The sequence below is a fragment of the Anas platyrhynchos genome, chromosome 1 (assembly GCF_047663525.1).
Source record: "Anas platyrhynchos isolate ZD024472 breed Pekin duck chromosome 1, IASCAAS_PekinDuck_T2T, whole genome shotgun sequence".
In the NCBI taxonomy this organism is placed as follows: domain Eukaryota; kingdom Metazoa; phylum Chordata; class Aves; order Anseriformes; family Anatidae; genus Anas; species Anas platyrhynchos.
Window position 1 is genome coordinate 19,033,020 of NC_092587.1, and position 11,110 is coordinate 19,044,129.

The window sequence follows — 11,110 nt, forward strand, 5'->3', positions numbered from 1 at the left end:
AGGTTAGAGGTTGGACTCGATGATCTTGAGGTCTCTTCCAACCTAGAAATTCTGTGATTCTGTGATTCTGTGATTTGCATGCATGAGACGATATGTTTTCAGTAAGATTTGAGGGAACACAACCTTTCCACTGTGTTTTTGATCAGAATCTTTTTATAGGACTAGATGTAAACAAAGCAATTTTAATTTAGAGCATACCAGTTTTCACCTAAAATTCTACTCCCTACCATTTTATATCTCCCAAAGCCAAACAGTTTTCTGTTTTTTGTTTTGTTTTGGTTTGGTTTGGTTTGTTTGTTTGTTTTTCTTTGTTTGTTTTTTCCTCAATAAATAGCACATAACGACTACAGGGGAAGGCTGGTATTGGGAACAATAGCAACAATCTTTATCTTAATTATTTCTTTCTATCACAGTAATATTCAAACCAGCTTCTTCTCTAATCTAATCAAACTCACCTCATCTACTTAATTTTATGCATGAATGTAGGATCAAATATTTTTCATCTTTTTTTCTGAAAGAAAAACCACATTCTTTCTCTTTGAAACCTCTTCTGAATTGACCTTCATGGTCTTATGAGGATGCTGGTTTCTTTGTTAGTTTGTTTGTTTATTTATTTTCTGTTATTGATAAGAGATATTTCCCAAATTAACTGCAAAATCTCCAACAGCTGAGAGTATGCAAAAACAAGTCCATAGCCTTTGCTGTCTGAACAACGTGCTTTCCTATATTTATCTTGATAATGCTTTTGTCTGGTATTAACTGTTTTCAGGCTATAGTGCTTTTTTTTTTCTTTTTTATTATTTTTTTTAAGGGTAGTTATTCTGCCACAGCCGGAGTTACGTATAGCCAACTGTAGGCTATACGTAAGTGTAAGTGTCTCACTTAACTGTGCCTGCAAGTAAAGGTTTTGAAAATCTAACTGCAATGGGAATTAAATGTGTTTTATCCCTACAGACATTCTGCTCTGAGGTGCCCAGGAGTAAGTCATTCCACCTACCTCCATGTGTTTTGGAGATTGCTTACATTTGTGCTAGCATGAAATGAGTACTCAAATGCACAGGATGTTGCGTGCTCTGGATCTCCACCTGAGACTGCTTTTGAACGCTTTCTGTATGGAACATGGGCCAGTCCGACCATGGGGAATGCACCTGAAGGGGTAACTTGGTATCACTATATTGTCCAGCTTCTGAGCAACATCTCTGTATAGCAGAGGGAAAAGATTGAAACTAATTAAGTTTATCTGCAAAGAAACAGATTTTAGTCAGTGTTCTTCAGAACCATTAAGCGGTGCTTCTAAACTGTTTGAAATGCTTCTAAGCATCTGAAATTATTCAAGGTTTTTATATTAACTAAAATATAATATTATGGTATGGTTTGTTCCTTAATCATTCCAGTTACTACTGGGTAAAATATTGTTTTTTCCACACAAATACAAAGCAACAGTAAAGACAGGACCTGTAGTACTATTTTATACATAATTAAAACTAGAGAGGGAGTTTAAGCAATTCAAACATAATTGCCTGGGCTGGAGCTTGACCAGAATTAAGAATTTTGCTCTAACTGAAACGTCCTTTGAATCTCTAAAGATCACATTTTCTCATGTATTTGGTTTTACACCTTACTAGACAGATGGTATCATCAATACAGCGCTATCTATATAATTAGTTTAATATTTGGTCAACAGGGAGGTTTGTTCCCAGGCCTAACCTCATTTTAACGTTGTACTCACTAAATAAATATCGTAGTTATACTTTAACAGTTTGCATAATATCATCATTCTTCAAGTCTTATAATTTTTGTACTAGTTTTTGTGTTCATTAACACACTCAACTCCCTGCCTAAGAGGTCTTGTGAGATAAAAGATCTCTGTACAGTTCCTCCATCAAGTTTAATTTAAAATGCTATTGTGAAAACTGATATAAACTATTCTTGCTAATCCCTGTGGCTAGTTAAAGTAGGATATCTTTGTATTAAGATATTGACTTTATTTGAGAGTAAGAAAAAAACAATCACTTTTAATTAGGATAGATAACAAATTAACTCTAGCTTTCTCCTTCACATTTGCATGGGACCTTTGGATATAACTTAGCTCATTAGACTGATGCAAGTGGTCTACTGGAGGTAATTAACGGAGATTTGTTCAATAAAGTGTGACCTCAAATTTTGTCATTTAAGATTTCAGACTCCTCTGGAGAGACAGAAGTAAAACCTGTAAACAAGACTGCAGATATAGAAACAATGCACAACAGTAGCAATGTGGTGCAGGAAGATAGTAAGCCACTAACAGCCTATCTGATAGCATAAAATACAATCAATTCTGACACAAGAAGGTAGGCAGATAAGATAGTTACCTTTAAGATGGTAGAAATTAGGAGGGAAAAAAAAAAAAAAAGTCATCCAAAAAAAAGCCTTTTTGTCTTTTCAAACATGGTCTTATTAAGCACCTAAGATTCATTTCCGAATTAAAATTCATGTCACTTTTGGTAAGTATTAGAGAGAATAAACAAAATAAAACTACAAAAATAAAGAAGACTACAGCAATCAGTAGAACTCACAGAAAAGTTAGAAAGGGACAGCTATTATTACTGGAATGTCTAAGACATCAAGGACAGTAAATATCATATGGGAACTACCTTAACAGATAGTCATTGAGCAACAGGGAAAATAAATGCAGTTCAGGATTTGTCTTATTAGTACAGTGACTGATATAACAGACAGCAGCATCAAAATACCACTTCTCATTGCTAATTATGGAAGTAACAGATATTCTTTCAGTTTCTAAAAAGAGCTGTGAGAGAACTATTAAGCCTAATTTAATAGAACTTAAGAGAACTATTAAGATAATAAATCACTGAATAAACCAGGAATTAAACAATTCAGTATATTTACTTTATAAAATATGAAGAGAAAGCAATACCAAATCTTACATTAGTTAGTATGCCATCCTATACATAAATTACAGGGTATGGAATAACAGTGGCAGGAGTAGAAAGAAATACCTTCTGGCTTGAACAGTTTTAAATGAATGAAATATTCAAACATGTTTGGAGAATTTGCTAGTTAAATTTAACATCTAAGGTCTGATAAAGGTAATCAAGCCAGTTGGGCCAAGTCACATCAGGATGTGGTCAACATCATAAATGATGATGTCATATTCCCAATTGGAAAGGATAAAATAGCAATTTGGAGTTGGATGATAGGTGTTAAGATTCAGTAGGTCCTAAATGGAGTTCGTTTTTTTAACCTAAAACTTATAGCATTAAACCTACCACACAACCATGAGGTTCAAAGCTTTTAATACAGATGTGTGCCTTGGTTTTATCTCAGCTTGAAAATGCGATGAGGAACAGAGGCTCGCATTAGTTGCCACAACCATTATTCTCATAGAATCATAGAACAGCCAAGGTTCTATGCCAAGGGAAGGGACCCCAAGAGATCATCTATACACCCTTTTGTAGAAAAGGGTGCCTAGATGACATAGCACTCTGTCCAGTCGCAACTTGAAAACCTCCAGTCCATGATGGGGACTCCATCATGTCCCTGGGGAGTTTGTTCCAGTGACTGATTGTTCTTATTGTGAAAAATTTCTTTCTTATATCAAGGTAACACCTTCCACAGTGCAACATGTACCCATTGCTCCTTGCCTTATCCATGTGGCTCCTTGAAAAGAGAGAGCCTTTGTCCTCTTTGTAGCTACAGTTTAAGTACTGGAATACTGTGATGAGCCTTCCCCAGAGTGAAAGGAGCTAACTCCTTCATTTGTTCCTCACAAGGCAGGTTCTCCATCCCTTTGATCATCTTTACAGCCCTTCTTTGGGTCCTCTTCAGTCTCCCAACGTCTTCCTTAAATCATGGGGACACAGTAAGTGCTCCAGGTGTGGACAGACAGGCTCTGAGTAGAGTGGAATGATCACATTTCTATCTTTTCTAGAAATGGTACTTCACATGAAGCCCAGCATGTGATTTGCCTTCATTGATGAAACAGTGTGCCACTGACTAATATTTATCTTGTCCACTAGGTCCCTTTCAGCAAGGCTGCTCTCCAGCCACACAGATCCTAGTATGTACTGGGCCTTTTGGTTATACTGTCACTGCTGCAGGAGCTTGCACTTGTCTTTGCTAAACTTCATACAGATCTTGTTTACCCACTCTTTCGGATTGTCCAGGTCTCTCTGTAAGATGTCTCTCCTTCTGATGTATCTACCTTGACCACCAAGTCAAGTGCCATCGACAAAATTGATAAGGGTTCTTACAGTCCCATAGTCCAGGTCATTTATAAAGATATTGAACAACATGGGGCTCAGCTTAGATCCCCGTGGAACCCCACTTGTGGCCATTTCATACCAATCTTACAGACCACCAATCCAAAATTTATATTGGCAGAGTGACTAGGAGGAGGCTGTGGGAAACAGTGTCAAATGCTTTATTGAAATCCAGGTAAACTGTTGAGGAATTTTTGAAACAGCAAAAATCCCACGGCTTGCTGTAGCTGAGCAAACCAAGCTACCAGGGCAACTATGAGAAGTTCCCATGACAGTGTTCCCACATCGCCCAATTGAGGAATTCAGAAAAATATTGTTACCAGTAGCTGGCTTCAAGGACAAGGTCTACGTGACTGCTAATCACAAGGGGGTTGTTTTCTTGCAGGTAGGGTTGTTTTCTTGTAGTTGTTTGTCTGAGTGCTTTTGACCAATAATCTTGTGTGAGACACTATCCGCCCCTGTTAAGTTTACTATAAAAGTCAGTCTATTTGGGTAATAAAGAGAGGAGCCCATGGTGGAGTGAAGGAAGAGAGTAAAAATTAAGGAGTAGTAGAAGCAAAGCATCATGGACTGACCACAACTCCCATTCCCCTGCACTGCTCAAGGGAAGGAGTTAGATGAGGGAGAATGGAGGAGAGCTGTTTTTAGTTTACGTTTATTTTCTGCTGCCCTAGTCTGTTATCAGTAGGCAATAAAATATATTAATCTCCCTTATGCTGAGTCTGTTTCACCCATGACAGCAACTGGTGTATCTTCCTCTAGTCATCTCAACATATAAGCCTTTTTTCATCATATTTTCTCCCCCTGTTCTTTTGAGGAGGGAAAGTGAAGAACGGCATGGTGGTCCACAGCTGACCATTGCTGTGAAACTACCACTACTTAACATAGATATATCAATGCAATTTGTCTGAAGGATGAAATATTATAAGCTACAACTCTACTTCTCCATGGTAATCCAGACATGGCAAATTTCTATAGAGACATGAAGTATACTGGTGCTTTGTTTTAATAACTAAATATTTTAAATATTTTATATTAAAATTGAAATGGTATCTCTAATATTGAATTTGAAGTTTTGTAGTGCAAGCTTCAAGCCAACTGACTGCCACACATGTTCTGCCTGATCGAAGTGTTTAGAAGCCTGCCCTGAAGATGTGTAATTACCTTCAAGAAGTGAGTTTTAAATAATTATACTGGGACATTTATACAAAAACAATAAGTATAAATTCAAAATTATTCAATAAAGTTTAAATAAATATATGTGTATGAAGTATAGTATTACCAACTTAAGAGACAACATATATATATATACAGTATTATGTGAAATGTGTAAATTCTTAATTTTTAAATGTAACTATATGAGGTACAAAGGATAATGGAAAACCTTACCTTGTTTTCAGTGTAATTCCTCCATTTTATATACAGGTATGGGATTTCAGCATAGGTGCCTGTCTGTTATGAAAGACATCTCAAGGCAGAATTTTAATTTACCATTGATAGAATTTTAGTTCATCTCTAACATGAAGTGTAGTAATGTGAGGAGCATATTTGCAGGTATACTAGATCTGATTTTAGCTTAGCCCTGTTATCTTGTGGTTTCTTGAATTATCCGTATTTTCTCTGCTAGACTGTCAGTGTTTCAGAAGCTTTTCAACTTTGATCGTTCCCATCAGCAAGCTAAAAGTGGCACCTGCTCCTGGCCGTTGGCCTAACCTATGTTCTGTTACATTGGCAAAAGGTATTCTACAGCTTAATAATGATCTATAAAACTGTATTATTTTTATTACTACCTTCTTCATATATTTTTTTCTTTGGTTACAATTAGTTTCTTTCTGTCAAACTACAGTCCCTCACAGAGTGGGACAATGCAGCTACTACGTAGTAGTCCAGTAAAAATGATTTTGGCATTTTTCATAGAAGTTTCTGTGCTACAGACCCAAATCTGGTCTGGGACCCTGTTTTGATTTAACCCGGCTGGCAACTAAAAACCACACAGCTGTTTGCTCACCCTCCCCCCTCCCTCTCTGGGATAGGGGAGAGAAACGCGAAAGTGAAGCCTGTGAGTTGATACAAAGACAGTTTATTAAGACAGGAAAATTATAATAACAATAATAATAATAACAATAACAACAACAACAACAATAATAGCAATAATAATAATAATAATAATAATAATGATAATAATAATAACAATAATGATGATAATAGTACTAATAATAATAATCTGTACAAAACAAGTGATGCACAATACAATTGCTTACCACCTGATGAACAACACCCAGCCTATCCCCGAGCAGCAGCCCCCCCTCACCCTGGCTAGCCACCCTTATCTCTTGTTCAGCATGACATCAGATGGTACGGAATACCCTTTTGGCCAGTTTGGGTCAGCTACCCTGGGTCTGTCCACTCCCAGCTCCTGCTGCACCTCCAGCCTGCCCGCTGGCAGGACAGAGCGAGAAGCTGAAAAGTCCTTGGCTTAGTGTAAGCACTGCTCTGCAACAATTAAAACATCAGCATGGTATCAACACTCTTCTCATCCCTACCAGCTACTAGGAAAAAAATTAACTCTATCCTAACTGAAACCAGGACAGCTCCCCTTAGATGCAGCTGGGATGACACTGGCTTCAGCACCTGCCTTGGGACCAACTGTCCTCCCTTGCCTGACCTTGAGCTCAGCATTGCCAGATTTGGGTTCTTGCTCAGCAGTAACCCTCACATATATTATGAATAGAGAATATGGGTACATGCTTTGAGTTCTCTAGGGTTACACTGCATACACCTATGCAGTGTATATGTGTTATGATCTAGGATGGAAGGCAAGAAGGCTTGATTGCAGAGCAGATTAAACCAGACAGACACAGGAACGGCAGGGACAGAGGGAAGGAGATCCCCTTACTGTTAAGAAATGTGCATTGTTGTTTTGTGATGATCCTGCTCAGGGACAAATTTTGATTAAGAGAAATGATGCTGGTGGATAAACTAAACATTGGGTTAAGGTGCCTTATGCTAGTGTTCCTATGATTGGTTCTGAGGCGAACTTGTATAAGGAATAAGCTCATATCACATCTTTGAAGGCCCCTTGTAGATCTGCTTATTGCTGTAGGACTCTCTTCAATCCATTGGTCATTAAATCTTTTAGTATTTAAGCACATGTATGTTTAATTTTCTCAAGGGACTAAAAAAAATTCCCCAAGACCTTGCAGAAATACAAATAAAATTAAATTTTAGTAAACTACAAAGGTTTGAAATACACTCAAAAAAAAAAAAATGACAGAAAGAATAAAAACAAAACAAACTAAAAGAAAACCCAGCTGGCCTTTCAAAATTACTCATCAGTTTTTTGGTAGCTTTATTTGAATAGATTATGATTGCTTATCCAAAGCTGAATTATTCTCCCCCTTGCTTATACTGTGGTTACCGTGATCATGAAAAAAAAAAAAAAAAAAGAAAAAAGAGAGAGATAGAGAAAAAAGAAACATAGATAATGATATCTGCACTTCTATTTAAACAAATTTACATTGTTTAAGAGCAGATGGCTATATTAACACTTAGTGAGAAAAATTATCTTTTAGAATTCATTTTGAATTCTGTCAGTAGTCCTGAAGAGTAACATTCACAGCCATTGCTGCTTTTGCAGCACATTAAGCTTTTATGAAAGTAAAAGTTAATTACATATGATGACTAAACCCCAGATATCATAATTAGCTGAACTGAATGGCTGCACATCAGTAATTAAATGTCATTCCACTTCATTGTCTTAAGCCCAACCCTTGAAATGTCACAGGTATTGGAATCTGTTGTATCCATAGGACCATTTCTTCAGAAAACATGAATGTGGAGTACTGTACAAAATATATTAAGTGGAAACAATTATTAGGTTATTATTAATTAATTATCAATTAATTCAGTTACAGAATTTATGCATTAACCAGATTAACCTTTTTCAGAGATTGATTGTAGAAAAGGGATTGTACTTTGGACAGATCTTTTTTCTTTTGACTTTAATGTAAGATTTGGAGTGTTTTTTTTTTTTATTTGTTTTTGATGTTGTTGTTGTTTGTTTTTGTTTTGTTTTGTTTTTCTTCCAGGCAAGGTGTGTGACTTCTCCACTCATTATTTGAATTGTTGTATTTGCAAAACTAAATGACCACATCAATCTCTGGATATGGTTTGCTTTGACTGATAGAGTATCCAGAGGGAAGATTTCATTAAAAGAAAGACCATTTATCTTGAACAGAACAGAGCACAACCGCATAAGATGTTCTTAATTTGCATTGCTGTGCAAAATTTGACAATTTTATAGGATATGAGAGGTAAAACTGTTTCTCTGTAATTTGACAATTCTGGAAGTCCAGTTCTGTTATTTAAAAAAGCCTGTTTCCATATCCTGTTCCCCAAAACTGTGGATAACCAAAACCTATGGATTTTAAAACAATTGAATCTTACAAGGAGATAAGAATATTTAACATTAATTTTCCACTTCTCTACTTTGAAGACTATAAAGGGTATTTTAAAGGAATTTTAACGGTATTTTAAGGAAGGCATCTGTAAATTAAATCAGGAGCTCTAAATGTCCTTTTTGAGGTACTGACTAATTGACTATCAATTGAAACATTTTACACTCTTTATTGGACCTATTTTCAGGACATAAATTAATTACCCAGGGAGTGTTTTTTTTTGATTGTTTGTTTGGTTGGTTGGTTTTTTACTCTACAAATCAGAATGCAGGTTGCAAAATTTTATCTCTTTTCAGCTTAAATTCATTTCATGATTTAGTCATTTGACTAAGTCTTAAAAAGCATAAGTCACTAAAATCTTTTAAATACCATTCAGTATGTTCAGTGCAAAGAATATAATCTGTAATTGCTTTTATGTAGTACAATTTGTTTTTGCTTGGCTGGATTAAGCATCCTGCTACCATATGTCACCATTTCTTCTCGTCCATTCACCACCTGAGACAATACTGGCCATTGCCAGTATCACAGGAATCCAGGTCCAGCACAAACAGATGGTCAAATTGTAGAAAAGCCAAGTTTGGAGCACTTGTCAATGCAGGTTTTTGTTTAGTTTATTGAAATATGTTGACATTCAAAGATCTCAAAAAATTCAGTAGGAGTCTTAAGCAACTGAAAATCCTAACACAGATACCTCATGGTAAAATCAAAACAGGTATGTTTACACTATATTTCTGTCTAAATTGTGTTGAAAAAGAGTACACAAAAATTCATTATGCATGTGCTTGTAACAACTTTATTACTTTCCAAGATGGTAAATGTCAATTATGTTATCTCAATAAAAAATAAGACTCAGATATGTGTAAAATTATTATTGCTTATTAGATCACCATTTATCCATTGTAATACCTGTCTGTACTTTCTTGGTGCGTTGTACATATAAAATAATAAACAGATGTTAATATCAAATAACCTAGGCTTACTGGTAAACAAAGTCATGTTATTTTCTGTTGCCACAGTCTGAAAAGTGCACATAGAGCAGATGACTCACTACCAAATAACCTGTTAATTCACAGGTTATTTGCTGATTTTTGTCCTGTTCTATATGTTAGAAAATGCAATATATTTATATATATGTATTTATATATTAACTAAATAAATATTCATAGAAATGTGGATAACTAATTGTGTACATTCAAAATATGGAAAATCAAATTCAAAACAGTCATAGGTTTGGCCAGGCTCCAGATTCTGTCTGGTTTCCAGTGAACTCTACTCTACTGTAAAGAGTGCTGAATATATTACTACCATAAGGATATGACATAGACTGAGTTGTCACCTATAACTAAGTCTCAGAGGTGGGGTACTTGTACCAATACAAGAAAAAGACGTACAGTTCACTTTCATGATAACAGTGAGATAGTTAAGTACCAGTGCAGAATACGAGGAAGAGGCATGTCTACATTTAGCTTGTTTTGTTGTTATCCTGTAGATATTTTAAAGATTATTCTGTTTATGCTATCAGTCACAGGTGCCTGCAGTAGTCTGTGACACTTTTCCAAACATGTTCAAATTATGCCCAAACATGGAATCTGCACAGCTCTCAAAGTAGCATTTATCAGTAATTAACACATTTGTGATCTACCTTTATACCTCTGTGGTCTCTGATAACATCCTGTGACTTTTTTCTTTTGAAGTGTCTGCTTGTACTTTTGCTATAGTCCTATAGGCTCCTATTTTTCTTCACTGGTGCAGATGTTACTTCATGGCTATACTGACATAATTTTCATCAGTACCACCCAACCACACTTTCATTCTTTTTTCCTTTAGAAAAATAGTAATCCATCTCTTTGTCTTTCAGAGCTTTAATCAGTATTCAGTAGAATTTTAACTAAAGGGGGTTTTGCAAATTTTTGAAAACACAAAATTTTGTTTATTATTATTTTTTATTTTATTTTATTTTTATTATTAATGGATTAGTATTATTATTTGTGTAATTATTATTTGAAACACAATAAAATGACTTGCTACAATAGTGCTAGGTGAGGAATGAGGTCATTATCTGAATGTTAGAAAATCACAATGATTAGAATTAAGCATCTTATCCCAAAGGTTTTCAAACATACCACCCATTTTTCTGTTGTTCTTGTTTTTCTAGTGTATTACATGAGGAGATCAAGATATCAAAGTCTGCCCTCAAATAAAGCTAGAATCCTGAGCTACAACAGCCTCAGTCAAATGGCTGCATCCTCTTATGTGCTATAGCATTTTTATTCTGACACTTGGAAAGATTTGAGAATGAGAAAAAGGAGATGTAACAGAATGAAACACAAAATAAAAGATAAAATATGTAACTTAGATTCATAAATAGAAGAAGAATCCTAAACTTAGCTT

The 11,110-nt window shown here is 35.5% G+C and overlaps 1 long non-coding RNA gene across 1 annotated transcript; it reads left to right on the forward strand.

Annotated features, from left to right (window-relative positions):
- The first annotated feature begins 893 nt into the window (after positions 1-893).
- On the forward strand, positions 894-10,618 carry LOC140001417 (uncharacterized). Its single transcript, XR_011806636.1, has 4 exons — positions 894-1,156; positions 5,336-5,435; positions 5,890-6,000; positions 8,351-10,618. It is a non-coding gene; the product is annotated as an uncharacterized lncRNA (long non-coding RNA).
- The last annotated feature ends 492 nt before the right edge of the window (positions 10,619-11,110 follow it).